Source organism: Aulonocara sp. 'chitande type north' Nkhata Bay, linkage group LG17 (assembly GCF_057382095.1).
Source record: "Aulonocara sp. 'chitande type north' Nkhata Bay isolate Kocher_YH1m ecotype deep benthic linkage group LG17, A_spYH_male_GT1.1, whole genome shotgun sequence".
Classification (NCBI taxonomy): Eukaryota; Metazoa; Chordata; class Actinopteri; order Cichliformes; family Cichlidae; genus Aulonocara; species Aulonocara sp. 'chitande type north' Nkhata Bay.
This window is the reverse complement of record NC_141360.1, coordinates 32,551,982-32,573,872: the sequence shown is the minus strand read 5'-3', so window position 1 is coordinate 32,573,872 and position 21,891 is coordinate 32,551,982. Positions and strand designations below refer to the sequence as shown.

The window sequence follows — 21,891 nt, the reverse complement described above, 5'->3', positions numbered from 1 at the left end:
TTCAAGCTCTGATTCCAACTAATATTAAGTGCATTTCATTAGGTTTTTGTGTTTTTAAATCCCAGTCGCCTGCCTAAGGAATAGTCTTCTGACACTTATTGGCCATGAAATAGGATTCAGAAGATCCACGAGATGTCCAGGTTTGGAGTTGGGATTTTTTGTCGCAGCGAGACAGTGACATGAGGAATCAATAAAAACTGATTGGTAAGCCTGGATTGTGGCTGCAAAACAATTACCAGAGTTTCAGGCTCTTGGTAAAGTTCAAGAAATGAAACTTAGCCATTTCAAGCAAACGCTCTGTCTTGTGCTATTACACTGCAGTCCACCTACTCCTGACCCCAATCTCCCATATATATCCATGCAGGCAGGGGAGCTGGGCACATTCACCCTCCTCAGTCTAACCTGCCACATAACACTTTGACTTAACCTCAGCGTATCTGACAATCGAACATTCTTTAATCTGACCTTGACCACAAAGAAAAGGGGGGGAAATGGAGGCGCTTCTCGCCCTAAAAATAGAAAAGGTGGCAATTAAATGCCAATCTAATCATCCCTCTGGTAAACGAGCCCTGAAGATTCCGCCCTCATATCCCCAAGGCTGCTTTTTTTTCACACTACTTCCTCATCATCGCCGGCTATCGGCTTAATTACGCCCCCACCATCCCCAGATAAGAGAGTGATAGCCTTATCACTGCGGCTCATTTCCAAATCCATGAAATTAATAAAGTCTACCTCCCAACTCAATACTGGGGCCAAACTTATAACTGCTGTCAAATAAAAGAACTCGGTGTAGCCGCACATTGCCTATTCATGCAGCTGGCAAGGAGGAGCTATAGGAAATCATCCTTTTAGGAGATTAAAGAGAACAAGAGAAAAGCACTTTTGTGTTTTAGGCAAACGATATCTGGGCTGCAGTTTTTCACCCTGTGTGTTAGTTTTATGATTCCTGTGGCTTCATTTGTCGTTTGCACAGGGGCTGAGTTGTCCATTTGGTTTAGTTAAGTACTTAATTTTCTCTAATCTCTACCTTGGGAAAACTGCGAAATAGCATACTTTTGTGGGAGCAGACATTTGCAAACATTACTTGTGTGTGAAATATGAATTAGCAGGAACACGTTCGAATACAAGAAAACCTCTAAAAGTCCCAGATTGTTGTAACTGATAGTTTCTTTATCTGTAGACCATCAATAAACCGCTAATCAAATAAAGTGGAGCTTGAGCTGCTTTCCAGTCTGATCCACCTCGAATCCACGAGTTCTCCAACTCCGCGTGTTGGCTGCTGTAATCAGTGGGGAGACAGCTGGCTTCACCACGCTGTTCCACCTGCCCGCTCCCCTGAGTAAAGGGCTGTGCTTCACCGACCAAATCCACTCCAAGTCTCTCGCAGGCACACTCCAGCATGACTGGCAGGGGTCTCACACATCGATTTCAGGGAGAAGGGAAGGTTGGGCGGACCCGTCACCGCGCTGACGCTGGCAGTGGAATGAGACGGGCTCCCACTAGGTTTGGGCCTGTCATTTATTTCTAAACGACGGCAGATGGTGGGTTTGGCGCATGCACCATCCTCTCAATCTCCCAAGGTGCACTTCTGTGATGGATGTGGCGAATGGGAGCGCTGCAGAGAAGGCTGAGGCACATCTGTGCAGGCCGATAACAGGGGGCAAAGAATGTCTGGGCTTTCTTGCCGTCACGTGGCTTTCACATACTCATTCCCACACAGACCTCTTGAGGACTTACATCTTTCTGAGTTTATTTGCTTCTCACTTTCATAGCTTTGCTTTTTAAAGCTCGTATCGGCAGGTCACCTCTCTGTTTACTTTGCCGATGGACTTTCAGGTCTGGCACTGTTACCCAACTGCAAAAATTGAATGCCCACACCAGGGGCTGCCCTTGGCCAAAGATTCTATAACCAGGAATTCAGGCCGTATAAGATTTATGTTATAAATTACATTTCCTATGGATGGATATATCAATTTCAGGTGGGACGTTCAGCTTCAATCAGTTTGAATTTTGGGGCTGAGGCTGGTATAAGTAGCATAATAAACACGGTGCTGCATTACAGTGAAGCAAGCCATTAAAAGATTACTTTAAGATTAATTTTTAAAGCGTACACAATTAGCAAGCTGCACTTTAATCTCACTAGTATTTGAGGAGACATCTGACGTGGCCATGCTAAGTGGTTAACGTAATTCTAGTTATATATTTGAGGGCAACAAATGATAGGCAAATGTTAAATAAGATGTAGCTTATGTAGCCCAACCATTAGTATTTATATTTTGGGGTATTTGATCAGAATTTGACCAGAATTCTCTTTGACATCTTTGATAGTTAAGCCTTAGTAACAAAGTTAAAGTTATACTGTCATAGTTCCTTACTTATAGTAGTTCAAATATCCTTATTTATTAACCTGCCACTTAGGTTGACTAATTTGATAACAATTTAAGACAAAGAAAACCTAAAAATCTTCAACCTAAACTCCTTTTTTTTTTTGTCTGGGAAAATTATTAATCAAACAATTTATCAGTAATTGTAACAATTGTGTCTAGTCGTTTCCTTTTTATCCGTAACAGTATCTGACTAACATACATATTTTTTTTCTCATTTTCCACTTAAACATCCAGAGAATCTGGCCCTTATGGAAGCAGTTAACGCATACACATCCTCTGCCCACACGCAGCGTCTGACACAGAAGATTCAAAGACACATTAAAGTGAGCAATCACCGCCAAACAACACCCTTGCAAAGGTCACGTCAGCGTCATCATCCTAATCACCGAAAGCCATCACTTTCCATGATTTAGGGTTGCAGTAAAAGCATCATAACCCACCCAGCCACATCCCTGCCCATAAACGTATCCATGGCAACAGAGACATTGCGCTGCCCTCCGCCGATGCATCTTTGGGATTCTCTGCGCGTCGCTGCAGGGTGACAAGTCAGGCGTAAAGAGTCGATTTAGCTGCGGCATTGGGGAGGCTCGCACATTAGCAGAAAGGAAATAGGAGCCAGCAAATACTTAGTGGGTGATTGGCTCCGCAATAACAGAACACCCGCTTTGGCAGCTCGTCAAGCGGTGCTATACGGATGCCATTACAAACAGGGGGCCATTAGCAGGCACCAAGGCTTTGTGAGGCGTGTCGTCTGTTCATGCCTTTAGCCCCCCGTGCGTTTTTAAGACAAACCTTACAGAGAGCCAGACATACATACATAGATCCATAGATAAGGCATTAATGAAACATGCACCACTTAAATAAAATTTCATGTAACAAGGTAAAACATCTGGTGCACATCTCTCTGAAGGCCTAGTTACAACAGACCCGTCTGCAAAATAAAGCAATTTGGGTCAAAACATGGCACACTGTGTAGCCACAGTGCCTCAGAGGATGAGACCCAGAACTGGGTACTGAGTTAGGAGCAAAACCGTCCTGTTTGCTTTTAATAAAAGCATAGTTTCACACTGTTCTTTCATGCAGAGGTGCAAAAAATTCTACCCATATGCAGGGTTTAATATCACCTAATAGTGTGTTTTGAGCAGATTTTCTTGCCACAAGATTTTTAAAGAGATGCACACCCATCGTAAAAGCTTCTCTTTGCTGAAGGCAGTGCTAGAGACTGGAGCGGCATAATAATGACTTCCTCACTGTAGGAAAATGTGCTTTGTGATTTTTTTTATTTATTTTTTTTAATGCTTCGTGCAGTGTTTAGGAACAGTACATGCTGTATGTAAGAAGTTAGATCTGCACGCTATTAATAGGCATTTAAAAGATAACTGAAGCAAAACGGCAGCGATAACATATTTTTTTAGGTGCACTGCCGTTTCCTCTTTATTCTTCTTTGTGTTGTGTGGTGAAAGACCGGTCAGATAGCACCCAGATGTCATCATATCAAAACTCTACACAGGCACTAGGAATTTAATAAAAGCACATTTATACCCCAAGGTCACGTTACCAGTCATACGTTTTTAAAAAATCTGACACAGAAGTCTGTTAATACCTTGATTTAGACCAAAATTTTCATGGTTTCACTCATGGTTTTATTTGTCACCTTCTCAGTATTTTTATTCTGTTATATTTAACTGGATTGTTCTTGATAACTGAAGCAATTAGTAGCTGCTATTTACAGAATAGGAGACAACAAATTGGGTAATTAAGCAGATTTTTCATCAGCTAGAGGTGAAAGCATGTATTTGATATACCTGACACATTTTGGGATTGTGTCCATTGTAAACAGAAAGTTAAAGAGAATACAACCCAAAAGAGAGAAACATTCCCTTTACGTGCTCTTTGATTTATGCTTTCCCGCACAGTCAAAGTGAAGGCAAAAGCAGTTTTTTCAACTAGTTTGTGTCTGCATGCACACCGCATTTGTCATGCTGCACACACGGCTTGTTGAAACAAAAGTCTCCTGGTGGTTTTCCTCTTTTAAAAAACACCATATGTGTGGGCAGCTCATGAGAAAATAAGCCTCACAGACATGTGAAAAGCCCCCAAAGCCTCCTTCCACAGCGGATTTACACTCACACTCTAATCCACTGATATTACAGAAGATCCATTAGGGCACTATATAAAACAAGGGTAGATTCTCCATATTAAAGGACTTTATTAAAGGACCAGCAGCAACACAAAACATGATTTGGGCATCCCAATTGTTTTGTTAATCCATCTACAAACATCCAAGTAAAAGTCTTGATTTTATTATAGAGACAGACTATACTGCGCTTCGCCAGCTTGGTCTTTGTTGGAGGGGGCCATATTCAGAAGAGATGAAGACATGAATGCATAGATGAACACATCTGGAAATTAGTGACACATAGCACATAAATAAAACAGCAGTACTAGATAGTTGCAGAGATAATCGCAACTGAGGTTAACTGTCAGATAATTGTATTAAAAGTGAACCAGAAAGCACCAACATCACAATTGTGGCTGAGAGGTCCAGTTCAGTAGTGACTCGGTATAGCTGGCAGCTGGCAGTCAAACGCATCTCTGCTCCTAAATATCCATGACTTCTTGTCTCACTAAAATTTAAACTGGTGAGTGGAAGAACCTGTTATAAAAGGGGGAAATTGGCTGTAGACCAGGGTGTGTTTGACTCTGGTCTATATTTACAGATTTAGTGAAACTGAATCACTTTAGTTTTGGATTGTGTATAAATCTTATTGTCTGATTGTCAATGCCAAAGCTCAAACCTGTATCTTGATATATAATATATAAATCAAGAGATCAGGCTTTGTTATTGTTAAGATTTCACATAAAGAAAAGTATTTAGTGGGACTTCAGTTTGGCATTTGTACCTGAAACTGGTTTACTCCTCCAATAATCCTGTGTTACAAAAGCTTTAGCAACGCAAAGGTTGGTACAACAAAACCTTTTTTGGGAGTTACCCAAGGTGACTACAATTGCCTTCATGAATAGAGTTCTGCAATTTAAGGCGCAGCCTCCACTAAATAATATGTGTTATGTAAAATTACTTGCCTGTCCAGGCCACTGTGCCTCCTCTACCACCCACGAGATGGTGCACTAACACCCCAGGAGGGTTTTCTAACTTTTTTTTTTTTTTATTCTTTTTACACATATAAGTATTTTACTTTCACAGTCCCGCAGGCACCCTCACTGACTGGCATCTCATTAGGAGAGCAGAGCGCCATGCTTGCGTGTTCGCCACCAGACAGGCCACGCCACAGGCTGCATGCTAATTGCGGAGGCGTAGCCAGCATGAGACGACCTTGTGTGGCATAAGAGGAAGGAGGCAGGGAAAGCGGTTTTGTTTAGCGTCTGGTGGGCAGGGGGCTCTCCTCCACAAAGCGCTCTCGTCCTGACCTTGGATGGTAAAGTCAGCCAAGTCTGGCCACTAGCTGGAGTAAGATCATAAAGTGGAAGTCTCATTAAAGAAATATGAAGTGGTGTAGTGGTGTAATGTACGCTGGTAAGCACTTTACATCGCATACTGTTATAAAGCAGCATGTAATGAGCAAAGCATCTTTGTGAGTGACACTGTTCTGACATTAATTTGCTGCTTATCATAGCTTTACTATAGTTTCAAAGCACCGACTTCTATCCTCGCGCGACAACTTATTAGGTTTAAGGCTTCAAGTAAAAGTCATACTCAAAATGCATTCTGACAGTAATTTAGCACATCTTGGCAGTGATATATGTGGTTCCACCTTTTGTGACATTAATTTACAACACGTCTCAGCGGTATTGTGGTGTTGAGGTTTGGGTCATTTTTACAAAGGCTGTGTAATTTCCATTGAACATGAAAGCATGAAAGCAGTTTTATAAACTCTGAATCTCAGTGCATGTGAGACTGTACAGACAGCATTTTTTTTTTCCTTCAGCTGATAGATGTGGACTTCAAATGCTGAACCCTGTCTGGGGCTGTATCTGTAATTTCATCATAACCTCTCCAGTCCAATAACACGACCTTTTGTCAGCACAATCAATCTCGGCGCTCACATCTGACAGGTTTTCTCAAGCAGCTAAACTGTGCAGTCCTCAGATTAAGTTTCAATCAATGGCCTAACACGTAAACACTTACTTGGGCGAAAAGTGAGATGGAGAGTGGAGAGTCTGTGTGTAACTGTCTAAAAAAGGTCAAATATGGTTTTATACAGCATCCCCGGGAAAGTAATAACTATCCTGCTGGAGGAAAAAATGGTTTCGTATCTTTCTACTGCTTGAAATTTAATTTAGCTCCTGCAAATAAAGAATATAAAGTATGTGTTGTGTGTGAGAGAGAGACATAAAGACACAAAGAGAGAGAGAGAGAGAGAGAGGGAGGCGAGGCAGCTTGCCTGTTTTAGTGCCATTAGTTCTTCCCTGCCACTCATTGATAAAGAGGTGCTGCCATCAGCCAAACCAGCCATCTCCTTCAGTCCTCATTAAAATGTCGTCATATTAAAAAATCATTTCAGGCCTTTGCTGATGAGCGTTTTATTGCCTTCATGAAAATGTTCTCACTTCAGAGTCAACGGGAGGGAGAAAACCTTCAGTGAGTAATGAAGACGGGGAGGGAGCAGAGAAAGAAAGAGGAGCGACAGAGTAGATAAGGGTGATTTGTTGCATATTTGGGAGGACGGTTTTGATTTTTAGGCTATTAATAATTTCTTCATTTAGTCGCTCCACATAAACATCAAGTATACAGTATACTGTGTGTGCATGATTTGCAAAAAAAACTGCACAAATGTATTTTTTAAAGTGAGCTAAACAGAGTTTAAACACGTGTGGCTCCATGTAATGCAGCACTGACGGATGTGAGGTAGACTACAGTGGTGATTTCCAATCACTGGTGTAGACTGGGGGGTAATTTTGCAACACCTAGGGTGTACATAGAAAAATTAGCTTGACTAATCTTATAATTTAACTCAAGACTTTAGTAGAGCTGTGCATTTTTGAGAAGAAAAGTTAACCATTAAGTTAAAATGATGCATAATGAGCGGTCAAAATAAATAATTTAAAAAGAAATTAATAATAAGAAAGTTTTTTTTAAAAAAACATTAAAATAGCTCAAGAGTATGAGGAATAGTTCACAGTTAACTGATAGTATGAAAAATTGTAAAAGAATACATTTAACTTTTGATTTTGTAAGTTAACAGTAAACTAATGAAACTGTTAGCTAAACATGCTTTTAAAATAGCTTACTAAGTTACTAATGAACAGTTAAAGTTAGCTAAAAGTATTTCTAGCAGCTAAAATTTTAAAATGAAATCATAACCATTGGAAAATGTTCGCTAAAAAAGATTGAATGTGGTCATTAAACATAATAATTAGCTATTAAAAGGATTAGAGAACATAGCATGTAGTAGACAATAAATAAATAAGAAGTAGAAGTAGACCAAATCAAAGTTCAAATGAACCCATTTGTGCATAAGATATGTATTGCAGGGTTTTGTGAGCCAATCCCACAACGTTTTGGGGTAGGCACTGGATTGTAGTGTCAACGTTAACAAATCTAACAAATTTTCTTGGCATCAGAAGATCATTCATCACGTCTTAATAACTTGTCATTAACAAATTACTTTTAGAATAAGATTCAGATTTATTTTTTTTTTTAGAATGGCTGTGCACTGATGAGTGTCACTGTCACTTTAAATGTTAAGCATTGATTATACTTGCAAATATGGAGAAACGATGCCGGAGCAGTCCTTACTGTTACACCTCCTTGAATTCCACTTGAAGCCTGCTACCTGGGGTGCATGCACATTAATGGATTTTAAACTAAAGCTACCACACCACAAAAAATTCTCAAGCAGTTAGCATCAGAAACACTAGTTGGTTGAACATATTACTCTTATTTTAATAATGCACAATGACTTCTTTCTGTTCACAAATGATGCAATGCTGCTGCCCAGGGTGTAGCCCTGAAAAATGGGTCTCCCACCATTTATGAATAGGTGGAAAGGAAACAGATGACAGCCATGCTAGCCACTGCTGTTTTTCCAGTGCATTAGTATAAAAAAAGAAGAAGGGGGTAAAAAAGGAGCAGCTGTATTCCGGCTTTGTCAGAGTAAAATGGCAAGAACCAAGAGACAGAGGCCAGGAGTAACCATAGTTCACCAGGACATGGAAACGGCTACTGCTGCTAGCACTGCTAAAGTTAGCCAAACTCTGCAAACTAATGTCAGTGTGTTTGCAACATTGTGCACGGTACAAAGTGCTGCAGAACTCAGCAACATTTGATTAGCGGTTGCATGGGAAATATTTTTTTAACCACTGTTTAACTTTTCCTATTTAAAATTGACTCAGTTTTAAATGTTTTCTGCAGGGTTTTCTATTTTCTGTCTGTGAAAAGGACTAAACAATTGGTTGCCAGGAGCTTACTGTTGACCAGAATAGAAATTTTCTCCTTTCAAAATTCATTCAGTTCAGTTTATTTGTACAGCCAAATATCACATATAGAGGTTCGAAGGGCTTCCAGCTATAAAAACCTATTAAATTACATAAAATGTTTAAACAACTAAGCAACATAGCAGAAATACTAAAAACTAAATAATACAAAAATTCCAAAAACCAAACAGAGAAATATGGAGAACAAAAAATCAAATGCTGTGATGCTGATTAAGAAAAATGAGCTTATTCATTAAATCTTCCGGGCTAAATATGGCTGAGCTCATTAGTTGGTCATGCTTTAAGACAGATCTAAAGTTTACTTACCATAAAATTTTACAAAATATTCTGCACGTCTTCCCCAATATATTGAAGTTTTAGAAGTATCTGTTTGGTTAAGCAGTGTTATTTTTTACCCCCTTCACACACTGATGTGCCAGGTCATCCTTTAAGATAGGACCCAGGTGAATCCTGCCTCGGCTTTGACAAAAGCATTTTACCAATGCTACAATGTAACAGCTATCTCAAAAGCTTGTGCTTAGTATAGCATTTTGATGTATCAAACCAAAGTTAAAACAATTACACTAATAGCCTAAAATATTAGCATGTTCTTATAGCCGGAATAAATTGGTGAAAATCAGATTAGTCGACTTTTCCCTGAAGCTTAGTGTCCGCGCTACGTTTTATTTTTGAGTAATAAAAGCACAACACACTGCATTCTAACCTTATCTTTTATCCTGGGGGTCTTTATTCATTTCATTTTTTCCTATATACTCTCATTAATCGGCATCCTCCAAAGCAGTGCAACACATATCAACAGAAAACACCAACACCTTTCAACTTCTCAGGTCAGCCGGATGTTGCAGGGAGCAAAAAGCTAATCTTCTGCTCGCTTCCAAAATGCTTCCACAAGCACTTTTTATCGTATGTGAAATGGAAAAAGCAATCTTCTAATGCCCCTGCAGTGGAAAAAAACAGCTCCAGCAGAAACTTAGAGGCTATTAGCTGTAGTATAAAGGTCACTAACGAGGGAATTTCACACATGCACACTTTAACGATAATCTAATGAAAGTCCCGCTCTCCTAATGACCTGATCTGGACCTTTAGTTGGTTTATATAAAGCCGAAAAAGGCTCGACTGTTGTGAAAGCAAGCTCTCTAATGAAAGTCGTCGTCACAAAATATAAAAGGCGCAAGAAAGGATTAAACGAACACAATCGCTCATTATCTCAGGGACAACTTTAGCTTTTATTGCTTGCATTTTTCGTCTTATTCTCATCTTTTCACAGATTCCATTTTTTTGGAGTTTTTTTTTTTTTTTGCTGCTGCTTTGTCGTTCGCATAATGAAAAGCCACGCAGCAGAAGCTTGCGTGCATATCCTGTAGAGGCTGATGGGTTGATGTGTGGCGGCTGCACCACACATCAACCAAGATGTAAATTTAATACCACCATATGCTGATGTTTCCCTGCACCAGTGTTGATTAAATGATTCGGCTTTATCTGATGAAGAAGTAAAGTTTTCGCATCATTTGTCATGTTGCGGCGCGCTATCTGTCTCCTCCTGCTAATCAAATTTCTGTTCAAAGTGAAGCAAAAATAACAACATTAGCAGACTGTAGATGCTGAGCTCTTTTCCTTGAGCTGTGTGTTTTGCTTATGAGATATTTTAATTGTAAATAGAAAAAGGAATGCACCAGACTTTATCAATGCAAGAAAGCATAAATTATAAGAGGAAATTAAACTAAATTCATTCGCAGAGAACCAACTAAGACTGAGCCCACAAACAAACAGTTCGTAGTGCATTAGCTTCCCAGCAGAATATACACAGAATTACTTGATTGGCCTCAAGGGATGTAATATCTACGCTTTAATTTCAGATACCAAGTGAGCATATCCTGTTACAAGCCATTACAAGGCTTTAATGCCAGGCGCCGTGTTGGGGATGGTGTTTGTTATGCTCTCATTTTATATCCTCACTTGTTAGGTTTTAGCTCTGTTTGAGATGCGATGAAAAGATTTCTGCTATTTGGGTTACAGCTAGGCTTTCTTGTCTTGCAAAATTTACTCCCATGATTAAAAATATTCAGTTGGAAATAACTTCACTGCTTAATTCTCTTCTCTAAAGGCTGCTTCAGAATAAGCAGTAAAATGAGAGACACAAAGTAGATGTAACTAATTGCCTTCCCCCTCTGGGTGTGGAGTGCAATACACTATTTTGGATGATTTTTTTTTTCACCATGTACACTCCACTGTGGCTGCTGGACAGGAACATTCATTTCTTCCTCTGGCTCTGGGCTCGTGCTCATACCCTCGCCAGTTAGAGAGTTACTTGTGGCTCAAGTTTTGCAATTTTCATACCGGCAGAAGTTGCCAAAGCATTGTGAGGTCATTAGTCATCTCACAACCTACTGGTTTCTGGACAGAAACAGAATACGTGATGAAACATGTCAATCAATAGAAATAAGGCAGTAAAATAAAATAAAAACACTCAAAGTCTTGTAGATTTCACCAAAAAAAGTCAATACCTGCCTGTTGCCTACTAAAAGCATACAATACGGATTGAAGAATATCAATCAATGGAGGGATGGTGTTCATTTATGACATCCTCATTTCATATTCTTGCCAGTTGGGCATGCCTCAGTTTTGAGGTGTAATATAGCCCTGCCAAATCAGCGGTAGCCCCATTACTCATCCCCCTCTGTGCTGTCTCCTGGCTTGTGCTCTGGCGCTAATGTAGATTACAGGGATATATGAGGGCTATTTTGTTCGCTGCAGGGTGGAAACGATCACAGGCAACCCTCATCCCTCTCTGATGCACGACTCTACATCTGTTCCCCCCACGAAAGCCTATCTGGAGATCCATCAGAGCCAAGCCCTTATCAGATCTGAGGCTGCTACATCTATTGCACATCAATTATAAATGCCACGTATAAAAAAAATTGGGTCACTCTATCAACACTTGCTCCCGATCCTCAGAGACATTGTTTAGTTAAGTGATTAGTGGCTCGACTTTAGATACAGTTTGTGCATGTTAAATGGTCCATTTATGATACACGAGCATATAGATGCAATGGCCTCCGGCGAAGGAGAATAATGTTACGACTAATAATGGTTATGCCGTAATGATAATGTGGCTGAAACTTTCTTTGCGCACGGGGAAATAGGAAGGGGAAATTAATCAGAGAGAACCACACTTTTTCCGTCAACTTTCAGATCCTCAGCGGATCGAGTTTGTGGGATTTGCGCAGGTGGAAATCCACACAGGTGTGAAATGCATGCATCATAATCGATAAATCCATTTTTCTCTTGCTGCAAGACAATCCGAAGTGATGAATGAGCCAAGCTGCATTATTCAAAGCTGAAAATCACTCGCAACTTAAATTTATTTCCAACTTGCTCCCTGACAGAGAACACAGACATATTATTCAAATTTTTATCTATTCTGTGACCAGGACACGTTCAAAAACCACACGTTTAATCTTTATGCAAGTCTCCCCTCATCTGTTGGGTAAATAGACCATTCATCATATTATTGGGCTTTTACAGCTTGACTGTTTGACTGATCTGTCTCTCAAACAGCTCCTCTCCCTGGCAGACCAATCAATCATTTTTCAATGAAGATGTCACAGCTCATTGTGTGAAGAGTTATCCTAAACAATTCTCCTCGCCTTTTAGATGATAAATTAAAAGTAAGCCGTTTATTTTTGGCCGTCGGGATGGTCAGTCCTCGCAGACATGTATGAACAAAACATGTAGGCGCTCGAAACTTTTGAGCAAAACATAAAGTTTTATCGATACGCTTTATGCCTTGTTGAAATCTCCCACTTTTTACTTCAGTGGAGGTGTTAGCAGGTGCAGAAACGTCGACGTGTGTGTGCTTGCTATTAACTTTTCATTAGGCACTGTAAACTGCACAAGTCATCACCAAGAGGTTCCTACTTGGCATAATTGGTTTGTGGTTAATGCCTGTTTGTGTCGGTGGGTCTGTAAAATCACAGTTTTAGCTCTTTCTCAGGGAGAAGCACTTTTTAAAGATTTACAGCTTTTTCAGACTGGCAGCTGAAAGCACACACGCACAACTCATAAAACTTCTTCTAGGGTGCACATTTTTCATTGCAGCTACTCATAATGATCTCTAATTTAATAATTAAAGCCTTACAATTGACTTATTAAAAGACCAAACAGCTGCAGTGCATTAATAAGGATTTCACTGTTCAGGATGAGTTCTTGTTTGAGCGCACCTCTCATCTCCACTCTTCTTCTTTCTCTTCTGTTTCTGTGCCAGGGTCCTTCAGGATTTCATGCAGAGACCTGCGAATGAGCACTGACGTCTACCTTCATCTGAGTGTAGATGAAAGACGCAGGGAATCACATATGGTTCCACACACGTACACCAACACAGACGCTCGTCATACTTCCCTTTGTTTTGCTAATGAAAATCTTTTCCATCGCTGTCATCTGCTGCAAGACTGCGATTGAAGATAAAAGAATATTAACCACATAAACCTGTAATATACCTATGAAACTATTAACAACTTCATGTTACGTGAGTGATGCATTTTAGTGTTTTTGCTGGTTGGCATGAGAAAGTGGGGTAATTTGATGAAACACCATATTTTAAATGATAAGGGAATAACATGAAATGAAATGAAGTAAAAATATAAATTAGAACAAAAGAAAGGCAGTCAGTTCACCTTCAATACATTAAATAAATAATAGATTTTAGCTTGAATTCCCTGGATAACACTCTTTTAGTCAAAGACTGTATAAGAAGATAAAAAACTCATAGACAAATGAGCCTACTTGTCACTAGCTCTATGACCTCAGTAAATGTTTTCCTGGTGGCTTAACCCCAACTTCAACCCTTATTTCATTCATCATGATGTTCACATTGTAAATTGTGGTTCAAAGTGAAACAGACATCAAATTAAGCAAGGTAAGTTTTTAAGTTCAACTTTTGGTTTCAAAAAGCCAAGATAATAAGAATGTATACTTTATTGATCCCCGTGGGGAAATTCATCTCTGCATTTAACCCACTCAGTGAAGCAGTGAGCAGCCACCAATCTAGCAACCGGGGAGCAGTGTGTAGGGACGGTACCTTGCTCAGGGGCACCTCAAGGTAGCCGTTCAGTGGATTAGAACCCCTTACCTTCTGATCATGGGGCCACCGCTCTACCTACTTAGCTATCGCTGCCCTGACGAACAAAATACTCGCCTCAATATTTCCAAATGGGATTTCATATAAAAACAAGCAGTGTCACAGTAGTCACATCCATCTTTTATATACAGTCTATAGATAATTCACTTACACTTTGATTCCTTTGGTTGCAAAACATCTAACCAGCATATAGAAGCCTGCATATGAATCCTTGCAATCAATTGAATTTTTTTCACTAATTTGAACAGCACCATTACTGGCCATTAAAAAAAATGTCAAATCACATACATTGTAGTCTCGATTATCAAATGCAGTCTTTGTGGTTTCCATAGAAAGCAAAGTCTTTCTACGGATTATTAAGAAAAAATTTAATCAGTTTTCTCGCTCCTCGCGGATCATCCACGAGGTCCTTCCTCAGTTCGTCAGCCCTCCTCCACCACCCTACCCTCAGTGCACCTACGTTGCATTATTAAACTTGAATAAGATCATTAGCATACAAAGCAGGAAACCCACCGCCGTGGAGTCATACATATTTATCTGCCTGACTTGTGCATGCATACACTCGTACTGTAACCCCTTTTGCAACCAAGGGAGAGTGGTTTTCTACTGCAAGAGGGCTGCGAACAGAGACTGTGAAGTGGATATTAATAGGAGCATGTCTAGTTTTAAAAAGCAGATATCTATTTGTGAAACGTCTAAAGAAACACAGGCTTTCATTTGAAATACACATTAAACCATGTGCGGCTGCCTGGAGAAAAATGTGTGCATTTGGAAGCAGAGCAGATGGAGTTTGGTTAGGTTCATCAGAGCAGCTTCCAGCATATCAAATATAGTTTACACACAGAGGAATTTCTGAATCTAGTAATGCCTGCAGTACATAGTCATCTGCTGCACACAGAAGCACATAATCAAACAGAAAGAAAGACAAACAGAGAGCATGGCCTTCTGAATACCTATCAACTGTGGATTACCTCTGCCTTCTAAATGACTCCTTGTTGCTTTCCTTGTATCATCCCTTTGCAAAATTAACTTTCTCCTCGCCCACCCTCCCTGTGTTTTACCCACTTGTAAATCACTTTTCCTCCTTTTCCTCGTCTTTCCAGCTGAGAGAACAACCTATCTCCTTTTTTGGCTACGTGAAGTTCCTTTTTAATACGCTTCCCTCCTTCCTTCCTTCTTTCTCCTTCCTCCTGTGAGATTGCTGTTGTGTCTTATGGCTTTTTATTCCTACGTGATGGTAGATGGGTTCATGTAGGAGTAGAAGCCACTAAACACGCGGCGAGTGCTCAACACGCTGGCCAACACATGCAGCGAGCTTCCTGTGGATATGACAGCTGCCATGTTCACATCAATGTCCTGCCTATTATCAAGAATGTACACACACATTATAAATAGAACAAGGATGATCCCTGCCGAGAGTGTTTACCACTCTGGATAAAAGTTTTAGTGGGGGGAAAATCGAAAATTAAACAGCTAATTGCAAACAATTAAGCAGAACGCTCAGCAAGTAAGGGCTGACGAGTCAATCTTTGGTTGTGAACAGACCTACTTTTCCCACCTGCATGCTGGCATGTGCCCTGAATTTCAAACTCATTCCTGCATTCCTATGCCCTGGGGTCATTGTGCCGAGTTCTCGAAATAGAGATGAGGATGGAAAAATAAGTGAAACAATGTGCAGAGGTAGGTCATCAATATTCTTTGGTAACGTACGTGATGTAGTCTGTTTTCTCCTTTGAATGCAAATAAATGCTGTACACGAAAAGCTGTTACAGGCTGCTGTATCTAAATACGTTTTACATCAGGTCTAACATGATTTGCATTTTACTTAATGGTATAAAGTGCCATGAGAGGAAGGTGTGAGTTGGCACTATATACACGTAAATTAATTTAACTTCTAATTGAAAAAGGCTTCAGTTTAAAATAGTTTATTGCCATCCAAGTAAAACTGTGAGGCTGTGAAGTTGTACTTTGGCAAAGAACATTTAAAGTTGTTATAGTGATTTTTATTGACGTAAGTGAAATAACCTTTAAATACACAAAAAGTCAATACCCAAAACCGAACCTAACAAAGCAAAAAAAAGTTCAATTATATTATTACTGTACTAATTAAAACTGCATCTGTGTGGGCTGTAACTCCCTCATCAGTCATGAAGGTGCCTTATATATAATTAAAATAGATGGGATTATAGTAAATATAATAAATGTAATATTCCTAACTTTTAAAGTTTTATATTATTTAATCCTCTAGGTTAAACTTGAGTTAAATGAAAATACTTTTGATTCATTCTACATAATCCTTCCACAATCAAACACATTTTTCTACATTTGTTTTCTTCTTCTTAGATTAATAAAGAACTTTTGACTATAGATTCATAGGTTACTTTAAAACTCAAGTAAAACACATTTTTAAAAATAATATGATCTAATGAAACAAGGCCATAAGGTTTGAAAATAACTTGCTATTATCTTTCCTCTTTGGACTGATGTTTTAAATCCTTTTATATGTCCTTAGAAGGATTTTCCGCTTGTGTAAAAGTTAACCCAAACCCTTAGTCACAACTATCTGCAGAAGGTTGTGACAGACTGAGATTTTAGAATTTATAGCAGTTGTCTCTTTTAAAATTATTGGCAATTACGGGTAAAACAATTTCTCTTTTTTTTTTGTATGTTTCTTTTGTTTTTAATAAATCCAGTTCCCTTTAATTAAAAAAAAAACATTTTCTTAGTTGGTTCATCTTTATTTTAGCTCGTCCTGACATTTGGTAATTAACAGGTAAATGGTACTGAGATGAGAATGTCATTCGTTTTGAAGCTCAAGAGCCAAAGTATTTTTTAAAAAAAAGTTTGCTCTTGACTAAGTAATGGAGCTAAATGAGAAATCAGAGGATCACCAAAGTAATTACAGTTCAGCTCGAGGGGGTCTCAAACGTCTACACCAAAATTCCCATCCATCATGTAGAAGTTGAAGCATATTTCGAAAAACCATAAAAGTTAAGTAATTTACGGCACCGGAGGAGAAGTAATAAGACTCCCAATGTTAGGATTCTCCATCTGAGAACCATAAACCATGAATGAAACTCAAGTCTGGACTCAATGACATCACCATCTGTAGTTTGACATAGGTAGCATGGTTGAAAACTTGATCTGCACTTGATAAGGAGTTTTCACCACGAACAAACACATTCTGATACATTGTATCAGAGCCCACCTCTCTTTGTGAGGGTGTATTTCTTTAAATCGAACCCCTTTAAACTCTTAAGCACCAGCATGAAAACAGTGACTCAGCTCAGTGTGAACCCCTTGTCTGCTCACAAATTAGGTCCAAATTTTCACCAGCTCAAAATGGCTAATAATGGCATTTATCAGCGGTAACTTTCTGCCTGAGCTGAACTCAGTGTCAACCAATTAAGCAAGAAATTCAAATTATCCTGCTGCTGGGTCCAGTAGGGTGCTGTGGGGGCTTGGGTTTAAATGTCAACCTTCTGTTTGTATTTGCTGTGCAATGAGCTGTTCTCATTCAGTCTCCCCCCTGGACAGAATCTGAATAAAACCCAAATGGGTTGTTGCTGCGAACCCCAAAAAATAATGAATTATTAATCCCACGATATTACAAGATTTTGGCAGACGCTTGCAACTGTGTGACATTACTCCAGCACCAATAAAGGGGCCGATAATTATTCAAGATGAAATTGTAATAGAGGAGGTCTGCAGAGGTTTAATGATTTATTTAAGACTGTACGTTGTTGTGATCTAATATTCAGTGGGTGGGTTGGGAAGTTTCTATCAGTGTAATTTATTTTTCAGGTTCCCACTCCTACATTGGCTTTTTCTCTGACTTTAGAGAGACATGAGGAGGCTTGAGAGAATAGTAGAGGGGAGACTGGGGGGGTGAGAGAGGATTTGATCCTAGACCAGCGGGGGGCCATGGGAATGTAAAGGTGGGAATCAACCATCCTGGCATCTATGGGAAAGAGTCTGCATTATTTAAAACACCACTGGCACATGCAGGGGAAGTTGTGTTTGAATAGATTGCTGCCATTCTTTGTTTCGCCTAAGGGTGTGTATGTCTTTTCCTGCAATGCTCAGTTACGACTGCGCTGCCGTGCAGACCCCAGCTTTCCAAAAATGTCAAAATGATCAGAGAAATAAGACGGCACAGCCTAATTTTCATTGTGACAGCCGTGCATTTTACTTTAAATTATGCAAACGCTTTCATATGTCCTATACAAGGTCACATAATCCCCAGTTTCAGGTAAAAACATGAAAATCATCCACAACAGCATAATGGGGTTTTCATCTGACAGCTGCAATAATATAGTGCGTTTGTGTACAGTAGGTGCTATGTACGAGTGTTGTTCTACTTTATCAACACCCCCCTCAGGCTACACTTTGATTTTCCTGTAATAAATAATGCTCTTTTGTGTTCTGTGCTTCATTTGTTCCCTGTTGTAACCTCAGTGCTGCTCAATAAATTATGAATCACGCCAGTTCAACCTGCCGCATATCTCTCGTTTCATTTGTCTGTCGTGCTCTTTTTGTTTTTCTGTGTTGTTTTGCAAATTGTGCACAATCTCAGCCCAAATCTACACACAAACACGCATTAGATCCTTCGTGTGTCAAGCTGCTGGAGAGCTCTTTTCTATTAAGATGGGATGATTTAACTCCTAATTTCTTACTGGATTCGCTAAAAGCTTGACTCAAGACTGCTTTAAGTCCACAATTGCCCAACAATGAGCTGTAGTAATCAGGAGCACATTAGTAGCACATTTAACTGTACATATGCTTCAATAATTGGTTTAATGATAGATATGAGGTATGGAAATGCTCAATAAAGAGCCAGTAAGTGCCATTTAATCAGCATATTACTGCCATAATTGCTTGTGTTGTTTAACAGAGTATGTTAAAGCTGCTTTAAGGCACAAAATTGCCATATATATGTATAACACCACAACCGCATTTAAAAAAAATAAAGATGTCATTTTTGCTGCACCATGTTATCACACAAAGTTGTCTAACAGCAGGCGAGCTGAAAGATTGTTTAGGGGTAACTCTGATGCAGAGGATGAATTGCAGAGGCACAGCGTGATTCTTTCATTTTCTTTTCTCAGAGATTTTGGGCTGCAAAGCTCGCCTACACACACCAGCTGGCTGTTGTCTGGGGGAATCGCCTCAGCCATCTTTTTTCTGATGAAATCAGAGGAAATCCACAAGCAGCCCAAGGCGGACCACACATCCTTCTCTCTTCCCCCCCCACCCCCACCCCTTTTACTCCTTCACTATTCAATAATTCTCAGTGATAGGCCTTCCCTTTGAGCACTGGCACCACTCCTCATTCCAATTAGTGAAAGGCAAAGAGGCCCCCTTGTTTGTCGGCACGCAAGCAGTAATTGGATAATCCCCGAAATTTGGGAGAGTGCACAAAAGGGAATCTGTAATTAAAGCAGAAAGTCTGTCAAATATTGACACAGATGAGTCCTGCAAAGTATAGATACTGAGGATGTGTCAACATTATCGAACAAGTTTTTAGAATCCCACAGTTTTATGTACAGGGGCAAAATATGACATTTTGTCATAGCGTTTAGATCCGAGAATAAAATGGCTTATGAATAAAACCCATCAGATTTTTTTTTAATTAATAAACTTTTGCATAATCTTTTTGTTTAATTGGCTTTAAATCCTCAAGCGACATGTCTCCTCATGTTCACTGACATGAGCTCATTGGGTTTAGCAGGTGGACTCAGTGAGGGAGGAGATCTGAAGAGACTCAAATTCAGCAGATTTTAAAGAGTTTCATGAAAAGAGCAAGTGTTGCACTGTCTGTCACTTTCTGCAGGTATCCACAGTTTTCAAAATGTGACGGCCACATGAGAAAAAAACTCCCAACATAGTAGAAATGATTCTTTCAAGACTAATGGTAGTAATGGTGTTACAAGGAGGTATCCTCATGAATATAATGAGCCTTCTAAATAAAAATGTTTGCATCCCTTTACAGATACAAAGTCATCTACTGTTCAATTTTATATACTTATACACCCAAAACTACGGCGCTATGTGGTATAAGTGCAATCACACCGACAAATAGAGCTACTGTTTGCTCATTTTGCTATGAGCATGATTCAGAATAGAATTCCAGCACATCGCTTAATGAGTAACCAAATCTAATAGACAGTTTAATAGATAATACTGCAAAGAGTTAATTTTTCCTCTGCTGTAGCCATTAGGTAGGCATTTAATGCGACTCCATTGGAAGGCATGGAGATACTTGACCAGCATTAAGAAAATAGCGCATTTATACCCTCAATACATACTTTTGTCTTTCACATTGCTGTAACACGTTCATGAAGGACACAACCATGGAGGATGATGCGACAATGAAAAGAGGGAAACTCTGATAATATAAACACACAGCAGATATCGATAAAAATGGCAAACGGGTGGAAACACAGCTAACATAATGTCTCAAAAGGAAGTAAAACTAAACACAAGAGACAAAAGATTACCTAAATTAAAAGTAACAAGACACAGAAACACGAGGGAGGCAGAATTACGCAGGAACTCAAAAACTTGTTATGACCCAGAAAATAACCATGAACAGAACTAGATGTAAAACTAAAACCTCAAAATATAAATATATAAGAAACTAACCAGGAAATGCTGGTATAAGTTATATACTCAAAATCAAAACGATTCAAGCAACTACACAACTCAAAACCCTGCAACCAAGACCAGGTGACCAAGACACAGATGCTGTAAATCCAGGGATTAAAAAATGCTTAAGTCGTGATAAATGCAGTCAGACATGGATCAAGATGTAAGAAAGAGCAAAGAAAGGACAGGAGAAAACAGCAAGATAGTATTTTCAAAGGTAAGGATTGCTCAGTTTATAAACTGGAAATTTGGTACTTAGTTAAAGTTATTAATTCTCCTAGATTTGTTCATGAGATATTGTACATTTACAAACAAATAGTACACAGTTTAGTACAGACTGAAATGATTAGTTTACAAAACTGTGGTGAAATTTACAGTCTTGCTTTTCACGTTCCTTTAACACATTGTTTCCTGTCCCGAACATAAATTCCTGTTCTTTCAGCTCTTGTATATACCAATTCATGTACATATACATAAAAGACAAAAAAAGGAAAGTATGGTCAAATGGTGACGGTATAATTGTGTATAATGACGCTTTTCATGGTAGATGTTGGTGCTTATGGTTGGCACATCTTTAAAAGCTCTGTTTCTTGGTTGCCTTGGTCACACCTTTCCATTTTCTCTACACAAGAAATAGCCTATACTTCCTTTTGAGATACATCGCTTTCTAATTCACTGACATTAAAAAAAATTTTGCAATTTGTGTCCATGAACACGAAATATTTGTTCTTTTTCGTCAGGCTGGAGTCGATCACCGACTTGGCTGTAGTCCTTTGAGTATTCTACTTGGTTTTATGGTGATTTGATGTGTTTTCATTTCAGCTAGTGAATTATCAGTCAGTGGGTTTCATCGTGTTTGAAACACTGACAGTTTTATGCGGTGTTTCCACCTGGACTCAAGTGATGGACTGACCAGAGGACCAGCATTGCAATACATGGAGTCATGCAGCTAAAATGGCTAAAAACCTGTTTGTAGCAGCCGATTGGTGAAAGTTGGGTGCCTTTCATCAGCCTGCATGCCATTTTGGAAACAATCTTTGCTCACTGGACTTCTCATTGTGACAGCAGCATGCTGAGTTACACAGATTTTTTCCCCAACATCTCACTAAAACCCATCACAACGAGACGTCTCCTCTTAGAGTCCACTTAATGAGAGTGTAGCGTCAGCGTTCTGGCTGCAATTACAGTGCTTAGGACTCTTTAATGATATGTTAATGGCTTGGCTGTATTACCTCTCAGCTGCCCAAACAACATTAAATACCC

At 39.4% G+C, this 21,891-nt stretch overlaps 1 long non-coding RNA gene across 1 annotated transcript in view; it reads left to right on the top strand.

Annotated features, from left to right (window-relative positions):
* The window catches only part of LOC147310397 (uncharacterized), a 60,420-nt gene extending 41,946 nt beyond the window's left edge, over positions 1-18,474 (top strand). Inside the window, exon 3 of the long non-coding RNA XR_015125802.1 lies at positions 13,108-18,474. This is a non-coding gene — a long non-coding RNA (uncharacterized LOC147310397). The remainder of the gene's footprint in view (positions 1-13,107) is intronic.
* The last annotated feature ends 3,417 nt before the right edge of the window (positions 18,475-21,891 follow it).